The 14235-nt window shown below is 49.3% G+C and overlaps 1 long non-coding RNA gene across 1 annotated transcript; it reads right to left on the bottom strand.

Annotated features, from left to right (window-relative positions):
• Positions 1 to 337: 337 nt before the first annotated feature.
• On the bottom strand, positions 338 to 14157 carry LOC128844138 (uncharacterized). Its single transcript, XR_008446438.1, has 4 exons — positions 14031 to 14157; positions 13311 to 13520; positions 12255 to 12318; positions 338 to 1822 (listed from the first exon to the last, which is right to left on the bottom strand). It is a non-coding gene; the product is annotated as an uncharacterized LOC128844138 (long non-coding RNA).
• Positions 14158 to 14235: the final 78 nt, after the last annotated feature.

Here is a 14235-nt window from a genome sequence, read left to right as displayed (position 1 = left end):
TTCCAAAGACATAACTGGGAGCTGAGCATTTTACTGCCATGTGTGCCTTGAAACATTCCTCCGCCCCAATATTTCTTTTGTTTCAATTTTTATCACAAAATGAAAGTTCATTGTGGATCGTTTGAGTTCACTTTACACAAACCTTCTCTCTTATATCCCAAGGAAAGGGACGCTTACACCTCTTCAAATAATTTAAATCTAAGAGATTATATTAGGAATAAGACTAACAATCAATTAAGATACTTGCACTTAAGAAATTATCTTCAGCAATGTTCACTTCACACATAATCACAAACCAAGTTTGCTTTGGTCCCAGATACCACCGAAAGAAAAAGACTCCAGAAATGTGGTTTAATTAGGCTGCAAATGTATTAAGTAGCACATCTGGGAACTATCCCACAAGAATTCATCCAGTGCACATCATCCTTCCTTGGTAATCCATTTCACCATTCCAGCTGCTAACCCAGTACTTTCAATGTGAACCCCACAGCCCTTCCCTTATACAAGAGTTGAGGGGGTTGTCTCCTGACCCCCACCCACCTCACTGTACCAGATATTAGGATCCTCACACCATTCCCCACCTCCATTATGAGCTGTCCTCTCCTAATCCAAGGTCAGGGAGCTGGGCCATTATGGAACCATCATCTGAACTAGGCACCTGCCAAGCTGTGACAAAAACCTAATCTACCCACCAGGTCCCTAGGCTGCTGAGAGGAAAGCGAAAAACCCACAATGCCCAGGCCAGTCTGGCGGAGGGAAAAATTCTTTCTCAGCTTCAAAAAGGCAACTAACATGATGCCCCCCAGCAAGGCCCCATGTCCCCCTCACTTTAATACCAAAGGGGAGGTGGAGGGTGGGCATGGTTGTCTTCCAGACATAGAAGGTGCCTGCAGGTGCCAGAGCCCCCTTCTCCCCTCCTTAAATCCAAGAGGAGGCTGAGTATCCACCAGGAGAGGAGCAAAGGGTGCAATCCTTAGATGGGCCAAAGGTTTTTCTTCTGCTTCTGGCCAGATGAAGCCTCCCCACTTCTGGGACTGTGAGGGGGAAATTTCCATGAGCATGTCCCAATGCACACAGTGAATATAACAATTACGATCGAGACTAGAACTATTGCACTGAACGCTGAAGACATGTAGAAATGCAAGGGCACTCTTCCAGATTGAGGCAGAGTGACAAAACCCAAAGTATACAGATGGTATTGCTGCAATGCACTGTATTTTATCAATCGATTTCTAAAACAGAAAGACTCCCCAAACCAACAGAACCTATTACACTGTACACTTTGTTTCACTGGATAACATCAGCACGTACTGGGTACTTGGTAATTTATTAGAGGGATAAAACGATCAGTGAGTTTTCTCCAGAGATCCCTGTCAATAATTATTGTTATTCTAACGCTAATTCATAATTGTATGAAAACATGAAGAGATTAAAACATTGGCGAATAAACAACTGGTGTTATTTACATATAGATGTTTTTGAGTTCAGATGATTTTATCTCCTGAGCTATCACAACAGACATTGCAGATGATAAGCGATGGTTATAATATTCTGCACTTTATCTATCTGCAATAGAAGTCTCAGTACACTTGCAAAGTCAAGGTCAACTGAAAGTTACACACAAACCTGGCTATCTTGTACTGGGCTAATCTTCAGATAGAAAAATTCATACCAATAAACCCAGCAAGCTCATAACAGATGCAGTGGCTCCCAGCTGGTGCTACCACAGACTTCTCACATCAGTGATGACACTAGAGTAATACAAGGAAATGCTGCCTGATTGTGGAGAAAGTCAAAGCACAGACAGGACATGATCTTCGAACTGGAAGAAAAAAAAAAGAAGAGAATGTAAAGAAGAGAGAGTGGGGAGGACCGCAGAAGAGAGAAAAAAATTAAAGGAGCAGGTTTGATCATCTTGTGGTTAAGGTACTGGGCTGGGACTCATGCAATCTAGGTTCCATTCCTGGCTCTGTCACAGACTCTCTTTGGACCAGACATGATCTCACTGTGATTTCAGCGTGCCATATGTAAAACAGAACTACTTCCTTACCTCACATAGTTGCTCAGGTGAGGTACTGATGGATTGATGTCATCATGCTTATTATTCACTAACTCATAAACTGGTAATACGAAATGGGTCTCTCACTGAACTAGCCAACTTCCACTGCTCAGAACTCATGGCACGTTCTATGAAAACAGTTGAGATCCATCTATACCTCCTGACATCCATGGATCCTAATGTTATTGAGAAAGGATAAGTAGGAAGTCACAATTTACCTTCTCTATTTCATTCCATTTCCCCACCACTAACATCTCTATCAAATCCTCTTTTATACTACAAACTTCAGCAGGCAAAAGATTTATACGATCTGAAGAGAAACCAGAGTCAGTCAGAGATGCGATGAGGTGAGATCCCTGACTGCAAAAAGCACAGTTATAGCTTGTTTCATTCAGGGTGGGCAGACAGAGAAGGTATAAGCTATACTGGCAAAAACACAGTTAGGAACACTTTGCAGTACAGTATGCCAGTTACAGCTTTATTGGTAAAGCACTACTAGTGAACACCTGTCCCAGTCTTTTCAATCTCTCCAACAGAAATCTTGCCCCGTGTTATGCTGGAAGGTGTTAATGGCTTCCATCTAGCAGGTCCCAGATCTACAGATAACCAGAGACCTTCTAAGGTTGATGGGTGTGTTAACAACCCCTTTTTCAGGTTAAATGAAAGGAGTCCCTTTATGGAGTGAAATAACTGGAGACAATAGAAGCTATTGTTCAAGATATGGGCCTCATGGCAAAGCCTGAGCAGGGACAAAGCATGTGGGTTGAAAAGTTTCCCTGGGATTGGATGCAAATGCAGGACTTATGTGATTGTTTGGCAAACTGTGTGTATTGGAGGAAAAGTCCAGAAAGCCAGCAGAGGAGAGAAGCAGTCTTGAGCAAGGCCCTGAGATAGGGTTGCCAACCCTCCAGGATCGTCCTGGAGTCTCCAGGAATTAAAGATTAATCTTTAATTAAAGAGTATATTATGTGATGAAACCTCCAGGAATACATCCAACCAAAACTGGCAACCCCATCCTGAGAGAAAGCCGAGAGACAGAGCTCCTTGAGTCACAGGACCGGTTGGAAAGTCAGGCTTAGAAATTGTGAGCAAGGAAAAGGCCTGGTGTTTGTTTCTACTGCATTGAGAGAAACAGATCTTTATGCATATTCTTTGTAAAATAATCAGGAGATAGATAGAAAGAAAAGGATGACCAGAACTGAACACAGAATTCCAGGTGAGGGCATACCATTGACGTATGTAATGGCGTTATAATAGTCTCACTACAGTAACTCCTCACTTAAAGTCGTCCCAGTTAACATTGTTTCGTTGTTACATTGCTGATCAATTAGGGAACATGCTCGTTTAAAGTTGTGCAATGCTCCCTTCTAACGTCGTTTGGTAGCCGCCTGCTTTGTCCACTGCTTGCAGGAAGAGCAGCCCGTTGCAGCTAGCTGGTGGGGGCTTGGAACCAGCCCCCCTATCAATCAGCTCCCCGCTCCCCTAAGTTCCCTGTGCAGCAGCTGCCCAGCAGGCTAGCAATTGCAGCTGTCCTTCCCCCCACTGCCATGTGCTGCTCCTGCCCTCTGTCTTGGAGCTGCTCCCCGAGACTCCTGCTAGCTGTGCGGGGGGGGAGGGAGGAGAGGAAGAGGGGGGCTAATGTAGGGTTACCATACGTCCGGATTTTCCCGGACATGTCCAGCTTTTGGGGGCTCAAATCCCCGTCCGGGGGGAAATCCCCAAAAGCCGGACATGTCCGGGAACATCGGGAGGGACGGCAGGCTCGGCGATGCTCGGCCGGGGCCTCTGGGGCTGGGGTCGGCGGTGCGGGGCCGGGCCGGGGCCGGTGGTGCTCGGCAGGAGCCGGGGGTGCGGGGCCGGGGCCGGTGCGGTGCCGGGCTGGGGTCGCGGGGCCGTGCCGGGAGCCAGGCGCACGGTGCCGGGCCGGGGGCCAGGCCGGGCCGGGAGCCGGGGTCGCGGGGCCGGGAGCGCGGTGCCGAGCGGGGGTCGCGGTGCCGTGCCGGGAGCCGGGCGCGCGGCCGGGCCAGGAGCCAGGGTCGCGTACCGGGCCGGGGGCCGGGCCGGGAGCCGGGGTCGCGGGGCCGGGCGCCAGGCCCGCGGGGCGCGGTGTCGGGCCGGGAGCCGGGCCGGGGGCGCGGTGCCGGGCCCGCGGGGCCAGGAGCCGGGGGCGCAGTACCGGGCTGGGAGCCGGGGTCGTGGGGCCATCTTCCATAGAGTGGGGGGACACGACAGGGCTCAGGATAGAGGTAGCTTGCTGGCAGCAGCAGCTCTGGTCTCAGCAAGCTGATCTAATTAACAAGGCAGTGTACTTAAAGGGGAAATGCGTGTCTCTTTCTCACACACACACACAGAGTCTGCGATGCTCTCTCCCCTCCCTCCATTCCTGCTGCCTTGTAGAGTGTGAGAGTTAACCATTGAGGGCTCGGCCAATTGCTAGTTCATCATTTAGCAGTAAGGCATTCCCTGGAAAATATCCCACCCTCTGTCTCCTCCACCTCAACCAAACTTCACAATCATCATCACTGTGTACCAGTATTAAATTATTTGTTTAAAACTTATACTGTGTCTGTGTATATATATAATATAGTCTTTTGTCTGGTGAAAAAAAAATTCCCTGGAACCTAACTCCCTCATTTACATTAATTCTTATGGGGAAATTGGATTCACTTGACATCGTTTCGCTTAAAGTCGCATTTTTCAGGAACGTAACTACAACGTTAAGTGAGGAGTTACTGTATTTTCTGCTCCATTCCTTTATACATTCTAAGATTTTGTTTGCTTTTTTGACCACCACATATGCACATGCCCGATTTGGACATTCATGTGCCTGTCCAGAATACTTGGGGAAACTATAGTATTTAGCGTGAGAACAGCAAGAAGGGGTTAGAATCACACAGGCTTGATACCCTTCCTTCAGTTCCATAGCTTTCCCTGTTGTTGTCAGGCCCTTCATTTTGTACAGTTTTCTCTGCTAGAGCCTTTCAGAGCTATTTGTTTCAGAAAAATATTCAACCACTGTGCATTTTGGGGAGAAATCCAGTAATGCCAACCCCAGAGGTTCACAAATTATGAGTCAGGCCCTCCAAAATCATGAGATTGGCTTAAAAATCATGAGGGTTTTTTTTAATAATTAATTTTGGATCTTTGTATTTGCCTCTTGGTGCTGGAGCCTTTAGGGTTCATGTTCTCAAGCTTTTCTCCACAACCAGGAGGGCTAGAAATCTATTTTTTTTAAATGAAAGCTGAGATTTTCATGTAATTACATATGTCTTGGAGCTGGACATTTCAGAAAAATGGCAAACATCGTGAGAATTGGCAACATTCAAATCCTTCGTTATGAGGGAAAATGTTAAAAAGATATCACCAGTCTATCAGCTTCCAGGTGGTGAGCCATGCAATATTGACAAGGAGGAATATTTTGTCAGACCATGGTGGCATATTTATCTTTTAAACTAAGGATAATATAGTTACACTGAAGAGACTTATTTTAACTCTGAAATGCAGCAGAGTATCTATCTAGGTGCTTAGGCAGTCCTCATTACAATATTATCTGAGTACCTAAGGGTAACAGAGACTGAGAATTTATTCTGCGAAAGCTATTTTTAGAGACTAGTATTTTAAATAGATAATTACCCTAAGCAGGAAAGGGATTATCTAAATAGCATGCATGAGCACAGAACTGGGAAAATGTGAACTGAATAGCCTGAGTCTCTCTAGCACTGACTCCTGTTGCAGCCACTTCACCTTTCCTCCTCCGCTTTTCCTTCTGTAAAAATGGGGCTAATACTGCAGTGCTGGGAGGGTTCAGTTTTGACGGTAAATGCTACACATTCTTTAGAATTTTTTTGTTAAAACAATGCAGGATGAGAGTGTGGTTAGCTCATCACAATAGCATGACTCCAGGGAAGAGACTACATAAACATGAATGGGAGAGCTGAACAGGCATTTAGGAGTCTGCAAAGTGCACAGTTTCCACTCTATCTCCAATTTCAGGGCCCTAAAATATCATTTAATCTCCGTTTTAATTTTAAAAGAATGTATGAGTTTCTAGTTCTTTTGCTTGCAATAACAACTGTGAAATCGTAAACTGAAAGAGAAACATTTATGATCAGAGCCTGCAGCCCTCAAGCGTCACTTCGTTTGGACAGAGAAAATTCACTGTGATGGAGCAGCAGACTGGTCAGATGCTATTGATCATTAGGCCAGCCCACAGTCTATGCTAGTGAAATAACAAGTCTGGAGGATTTTCCTAAGCAAGTTTTCATAAGTACATGATAAAGAACGGTTACTCACCTTCTCGTAACTGTTGTTCTTCGAGATGTGTTGCTCATATCCATTCCAATTAGGTGTGTGCGCACCGCGTGCATAGTCGTTGGAAAGTTTTTCCTCTAGCAGCACCTGTCAGGTTGGCTGTGGAGCCCCCTGGAGCAGCGCCTCTCTAGTGCTCTATATATGATCCTGCCGACCCAGTGCCTCCTCAGTTCCTTCTTGCTGGCTACTCCAACTGAGGGGAAGCTGGGTGGGTTTGGAATGGATATGAGCAACACATCTCAAAGAACAGTTATGAGAAGGTGAGTAACCGTTCTTTCTTCTTCGAGTGATTGCTCATATTGATTCCAATTTGTGACACCCAAGCCTTACCTAGGCGGTGGGGTCGGAGTTATGGAAGTGCGACTGAAGCACTGCTCTGCCAAAAACTGCATCATCTCTAGCATGCTGAACAATGGGGTAATGAGAGGGGAATGTATGTATATATGTTGCTGCCCTGCAGATTTCTTGGATCAGGACTTGGGCCAGGAATGCCGCCAATGAGGCCTGTGCCCTTGTGGAGTGTGTCGTAAGTGTCAGAGCTGGGATCTGACCAACTCGTAGCTTGTGCAGATGCAGAACATGATCCAGGAAGATATTCTTTGTGATGATACCAGGAGTCCTTTCATCCAGTCTGCCACTGCTACGAATAGCTGGTTCAACTTTCTAAATGGCTTAGTGCGTTCGATATAGAAAGCTAGCACCCGCCAAACATCCAGAGAGTGCAGCATCTGCTCGTGGTTACTGGCATGAGGCTTAGGATAGAAAACAGGCAGGAATATGTCTTGACTCGTATGAAAAAGTGACACAACCTTAGGAAGAAAGGCCGGGTGAGGCCTAAAATGCACCTTATCTTTGTGGAAGACGGGTGTAAGGTGGGTCAGAGGTAATGGCTTTAACTCAGACACCCTCCTTGCTGAGGTAATGGCGACCAGAAAAGCTACCTTGCACGATAGATAGAGAGGGGAGCAAGTTGCTAGTGGTTCAAATGGTGGCCCTACTAGTTTGGAGAGGACCAAGTTAAGGTCCCACGTAGGAACTGACTGTCTAATCTGTCAATGTAGCTGTTCCAGGCCCTTGAGAAAACATCCCACCATGCGGCTGGCAAATACAGAGCATCCAGACACACCTGGGTGGAAGGCCGAGAGACCAGCAAGGTGTACCTTGATGGATGATGCTACTAGGCATTGTTGTTTTAGGTGTAGGAGGTACTCTAGGATGAGTGGTATAGACACCTGGAATGGAGGTGTGTGACGCTGGGCACACTAGCAAGTGAACCTTTTCCACTTAGCTAGATAAGTGGCCCTGGTGGATGGTTTCCTGCTGCCAAGTAGGACTTCCCTTACAGATTCTGAGCACAAAAGTTACATGCGGTTTAACGATGAAGCTTCCAAACCATGAGCTGGAGGAACTTGAGGTCTGGTTGGAGCAGGCGACCGTGGTCTTGAGTGATCAGGTCGCGGTAGAGTGGCAACGCAACCGGGGCAACCACTGACAGTTCCAAGAGCGTGGCAAAACTCCCAGAGCCTGAGGGCTTCTTGACACAGGGGGAAGGAACAGGCTCCACCCTGCTTGTTGATGTAAAACATGGCAGGGGTGTTGTCCGTCCTCACTGCCACACACTGGCCTTGGAGCCGGGCCCGAAAAGTTTGGCATGCTAGACGTACCGCCCTGAGCTCCTTGATGTTGATATGAGGGGAGAGCTTGTCTTGAGACCATAGGCCCTGCGTTTCTAGATCTCCCAAATGCATGTCCCAACCCACAGCTGACGCGTACGTTACCAGGGACAAGGAGGGCTGGGGGCTGTTGAAGTGGACACCTTCGCACACCCTCCGAGGGTCAAGCCACCACTGGAGGGACTCGAGTATGTGTTCTGGTACCGTCATGACTACGTCCAGGTTGAGGTGTCCCGGGCGATAGGCTGACGCAAGCCATGCTTGCAGCAGTCTGAGCCTCAGCCTGGCATGACAGACCACATAAGTGCAGGCTGCCATGTGGCCAAGGAGACGTAGACAACCCCTTGCAGTAGTGGTCGGGAATTGCCCGAGGCCTTGAATGATGTTCAACGTGGCTTGGAATCGTGTGTCCGGCAAAAACGCTCTTGCCTGCACAAAGTCCAGCACCGCTCCGATGAACTCTATTCTCTGGGTCGGAGGAGACAAGGTTGACTTGTTCACATTGAGGAGGAGGCCCAGTCTCTTGAAAGTGAATTGGAGGAACCAAACCCGAGATTCCACCTGCTCCCTGGTGCGCCCTCCGGAGCAGCCAGTTATCGAGGTAGGGCTATACCTGCACCTGTCTCTTGTGGAGGAAGGCTGCTACGACTGACATGCACTTGGTGAACACTCAGGGGGCCGTTGAGAGACCAAATGGGAGAATAGTGTTTGTGGTTGACCACAAACCTTAGAAATCACCTGGCTATGAATAAATGGCTATGTGAAAGTACGTCTCTGATGTCGAGGGTGGCATTCCAGTCTCCCAAATCCAGGGAAGGGATAATCGTGCTCAGGGAGACCATATGGAACTTCAGCTTCACCATGAATTTGTTGAGTCCTCGCAGGTCTAGAATGGGTCGGAGACCCCCCTTTGCCTTGGGGATTAGGAAATAGTGGGAGTAGAATCCCTTGCCCCTTAGCTCCTGAGGAATCTCCTCCACTGCTCCTATGGCGAGGAGCGCCTGCACCTCCTGGATAAGGAGCTGCTCGTGAGAGGGGTCCCTGAAGAGGGACGGGGAAGAGGGGTGGGAGGGAAGGGAGGACCAGAATTGGAGAGAATATCCCACTTCTACCGTGCGAAGAACTCAGCAGTCCCATGTTATTTGGAACCAAGCACAGTAGAAATGGGATAGACGGTTCAGAAAACACAGGAAAAGAACTGGTGCTAAGACAGGTGCGCCATCCTCGGGCACACCTTCAAAATGACTGCTTTGAGCCTGACAAAGGTTTAGTTGGGCCCTGGCCCTGTCCAGACGGAGGGTGAGAGGGCTTGCGCCTGCCATTTCTGCCCCTGCGTCTGTAGGGATCCTGCCTCGGCAGAGGATATGACTGTTGTTTCTGTGGTTGGGGCTTAAAGGACTCTCTTTGGGTTGCCGGGGTGTGCATACCCAAGATTTCATTGTAGCCCTGGAATCCTTTAGGCTATGCAGCCTGGAGTCCATCTGTTCAGCAAACGGACCCACCCCATCGAAAGGCAGGTCCTGCATAGTTTGTTGAGCCTTGGGTGGAAGCCCCAAGGCCTGCAGCCATGAGCTACGCCTCATGGCGATTCCTGAGGACAAGGTGCGTGCCGCTGAGTACGCAGCATCCAGTGAGGCCTGTAAAGAGGTCCTTACCACTGCCTTGCCCTCCTCAATAATAGCCCCAAACTCCTCTTTGGACTCTGCAATTCCTTAAACTTCAGCATCGAGTTCCAGGAGTTAAAGTTCTATCTACTCAGGATTGCCTGTGATAGGCAATCCTGAGTTGTAAGCCCTCTGTGGAGTAAACTTTGCGTCCGAATAAATCCAGGTACTTGGCATCCTTGGACTTAGGTGCTGGGGCTTGCTGTCCCTGTCTCTCCTTCTCATTCACTGTAGCCACCACTAGAGAACAGGGCTGTGGGTGTGCGAAGAGGTATTTGTACCTCTTTGAGGGTACAAAATATTTCCTCTCCACCCCCTTGGCAGTGGGAGGGCTGGAGGCCGGGGTATGAGAAATGGTCTTTGCATTGGCCTGGATAGTTTTGATGAGTGGTAGAGCCACCCTACATGGTCCCTCCGGTGCCAGAATATCCACCATAGGGTCCTTGGACTCTAGCACCTCCTCGGCCTGCAGGTTCATATTTCATGCCACCCAAAGTAAGAGTTCCTGATGGGCACAGCTATCTATGGGGGAGGCCCGGAGGTGGAGGTGCCCGCCTCAGCCTCGTCCAGGGAGGAAGACAAGGAGGCTAAGTAGGAACTGGTCCTCCTGACCGTCCTGGTCCTCTGGTGTCCTGCCTCTAATCCAGGGTCAGCCACCCCAGGGTCAGGCTCAGGAACAGGGGTGGGTTCTGGAGGAGGTGGTAGGACTGGTAACTTCTCCGCATCCCTTGGGGTGGGACGACTGGCCGCTCCATCCGGGACCCTCGTCTCGGTCGCCACCAAACAGGAATCCTTGGACTTTGTGCCCTGGGCCTGGTGGTACACTCCAGGGGTCCAAAATGGCCACAGCGCTGGCCCCTGCCACTGTGCGGGCCATGGTGCCACACCCATGTCTGGTCTGCTCCGTGTCAACTTGTATCGGGCCCGTTCCGAATATTTAGACCCCACCTCCGAGCCTGAAGACAGGGACCTAGACCACGAAAGCCCAGGTAGTGCCGAGCGCTGTTAGGCCAGGGAGCAATGCCGCGAGGCTGGAGAGTGGTGCCGCGAGCAGGGTCTGCGCGATGAGACATGGAATGGTGCCAAGATGGACTGTGCCAGGACCGGGACCTGCTGCGCAACGGTGATCGACGCTGCCAACGGAATTGCTGGCGGGACCTGGATCAGTGCCGCAAGTCAGACCGGCGCCGCAAGTACGACTAGTGCCGTGAGTGTGATCGGCACTGGGACTCTGAGTGGCACCGGGCCTCTAAGTAGAATCTTGCCTCTGGTGGTAGCACCAAGGGGTGGAGCATTGCCGGTTTTCCACGGGACGGTGCCGACCGCTGTGGTATCGGAGGCTTGGCGCGGACCGCAGTGCCGTCATATCTATGAGGTCTCTCACAGCCTCAAATGTGTCTGGGATGGAAGGCAGTTGCACCTCCTCCATTACCTGACAACATGAGTCCAATTGCACCAGACTCAACGGCCCTACTTGTGGGACCAAAGTCAATGGTGCCGACTCCAAAGTTTTCGGCACTGTGGGCTCCTCCCTGGGATGCACCCCATTGGCCGGTTCGGAGGGGGTGGGACCCAAAGTCGAGATTTCCAGTACCTTGTTTCCAGTGCCACTTCCGCCCCAGGGAATGGGAACGGTGCCAAGTCGTCTCCGACTGTTTCTGCACTGGAGAGCGGCGGTGCCGCGGGTCTCGTCCAGATTCCTTCCGTGGTGCTGTCTCCGTTACCACTGCCAGGGCACTACACACCGATGCACTCGGTCCTGGGTCCTGCTGCGCCGATGCTGATTGCGGTCTAAATGCCGCCTCCATAAGGAACTGCTTCAGTCTAAAGTCCCACTCCTTTTTCGTTCTCAGGCGAAACCCATTGCAAATCCTGCACTTATCCGCCTGATGCATTTCCCCCAGTCACTTTAAGCAAGCATCGTGGGAGTCACCCGTTGGCATAGGCTTGTTGCCGGACTTGCAGAGTTTGAACCCGTAGGACTTAGGTATGCCCTGAGTCCCCAGGAAGAACACAGTCAGGTTGGAGGGGAACCCCCATCTCCCCCAACAGCGAACTATTAACACTAAACTAACTAATAACTAACTAAACTTACTATGGAAGACAAACACTAACATAGATAGAAGCTAGGGAAACATGGAGAGCTTGCTGAACAAGACGCCACAGTTCCAACAACTGTCACTGGTGGCAAGAAGGAACTGAGGTGGCACCGGGTTGGCAGGGTCATATATAGAGCACTATGGAGACGCCATTCCAGGGAGCTACACAGCCAACCCGACAGGTGCTGCTAGGGGAAAAACTTTCCAACAACTATGCACACGGCACGCACTCACCTAATTGGAATCGATATGAGCAATCGCTCTAAGAAGAATTGCTGTTCTGTTCCAGTTAGAGTACACATTTCAATCAGAGCTGCAAATGTCATTTCAACCAATAAAAGACAGATACCATAAAAAAATGGAATTGAAAAGATCCTCTTTAAACACACTGGATACTAGAAAGCTGTATTACAGTATTCATTGTGTAATGGGTGAGCAATCAGCTTACCTTTATGGAAGAGATCCAGGGGATAGTGCTAGAGACCTTGTGTAGGAAGACCCTCTTTATTGACCTACATAGAGGAAGCAGGAAATTAGATAATTTAAACAGTGACTAGAAAGAGTTCCAGTTCCAGAAAGTCCTCCTCTGTTTGTCTCTAGTAAAAATGCACCCATAGTGAAAAACAGGAATCAGAAGAATATGGATTTAAGTTTCCTTATAGATAAATCTATCCGGGCCAAGATGATTTCCATCTCCACCCCCTGGTTTTCTCTCTTTATGTCAGAGAAACAATGTAAAGCTTTTACCAAGATTTTCAAAAGTAGCTAGTAATCTTGGGTTCCCAACTTGACACACCTTAGAGTGGCTGATTTTCAGAAGACACTGAGCACCCACCCTTTAAAATGCCTCAGGTTAAGCACCCAATCTCACAAGCCACTTTTGAAACCTTGGCCCTTATAACTTATACTATTCTGGGAGAGAACAATCACACTGTTTTTAATATTGAGATAAAGAGGTGCTGGAGATTGATATAGTTATTATGGAGGACTGGGCAGGTTCAGAATAGTTTTTTTTAATTGCCACTCTACCCTGTCCTAATGATGTTTTGTAGACACAATCTCTTTTATTATAAAAAGGAAAAAAAATTAACCCTGCCACACTTTTGCAGTGGAGTTACTAAACCCCATCATATCTTATTCATACTATACGGTGGTCGATCATGCATTAGCTAAAACAGCATGGGAATAAGGAGCAATACACTTAAAGGATTAGGATGCAATGAAGCAAAAATAATGTTTTTCAATTTGCAAGAGAAATAAGCCCAAATATCTAAATGTGAGTGAGCATTAGCCCTGCTCCTAAGAAATGGCCAGTTACAATATTGGCACTTTACAATGTCATTTCACATAATTGGACAGTAAACATTTATGGACACTAAGTTTAGAAATTGATTCGATAGAAACCTAATTCAGCTTTTCCTTCGGAGTAGCCAAGAGTTTTGCGGGACCTATTAAAATACATTTTTAAGCAAGAAAGCTTTGTATTTAATCTTCAATTACACACCTGACTTCAATGTTGAAAGGTCATTAGACAAAGGGATGGAAACAAGTTTGGGTTGCAGGCTCTGAAGCAGGGGCCTGTGTGCTTGGTCTCACTGTGACTCTTGCTGAATAATTCATCTGACGGGTATGGAAGTCTTCTTCCCCCATAAATTTGGTATTGGCATCACCCCGCGTGGGAACTCCATCACAACCCAATGGGACTAAGCTGAGGCTGTAGAGTGGTGCAAGGAAGATAGTCATATTGGTATGAGAGCAGCCTACATTAAATCTCCTTCCCATCCCAACATTTGCACAGTCTCAGCAGCTTCCAAGTTGGGTGGTGGCCAACATGTCACATGCTTTTTCCACAGTAGCAGAAACTAAGGGAAAGTTAGTAATAATAGCTAAAGCCTCCAGTCTGCAACGGGACAGACTTTTGTCTGTGCCTGAGCACAGGGGCCCAGAACCCATTGCGAGATCCGGGCCTCCCCCAGAACTTCAGAGCTCTTTGTGTGCTGCACTTGATGCAGGGCGCCCTTCAGTGGGCAGGCTAGGCCCTGCGCCTCTGGGGGCAATTCCTGGGAGAAGCGGGGGGGGAGCCCTAGCTATGGCTTGTATCTACCCCTGGCAGTGGTAGCCTCGGCTAAGGGGACTCCAGCCCGAGGCCTGGCTCGTAGCCGAACCGGGGTGCAGGGGAGCAGCCGCCCCGCGGGACTAGTGAGGGCCCGAAACTCAGCCCCACCTGCCAGCAGCACCCCAGCGTGGTGCGTCCCCCGTTCGGCCCAGGACAGGCAGCCCGGGATCCGGGGCGCCAGCCGCCGGGAGAACGAGCCCGGGTCTGGCGGCATCGGGCCTGGGCTGCAGCAGGAGGCGAGCTCCCCTGCCTCCTCGCCGCTGCGCGCCCGGGGGAAGCGGCCAAAACCGCCCCCTCACATGATCCCGCCGGC

This window comes from Malaclemys terrapin, chromosome 10 (assembly GCF_027887155.1).
Source record: "Malaclemys terrapin pileata isolate rMalTer1 chromosome 10, rMalTer1.hap1, whole genome shotgun sequence".
Taxonomy (NCBI): Eukaryota; Metazoa; Chordata; order Testudines; family Emydidae; genus Malaclemys; species Malaclemys terrapin.
This window is presented reverse-complemented; position numbering and strand designations above follow the sequence as displayed.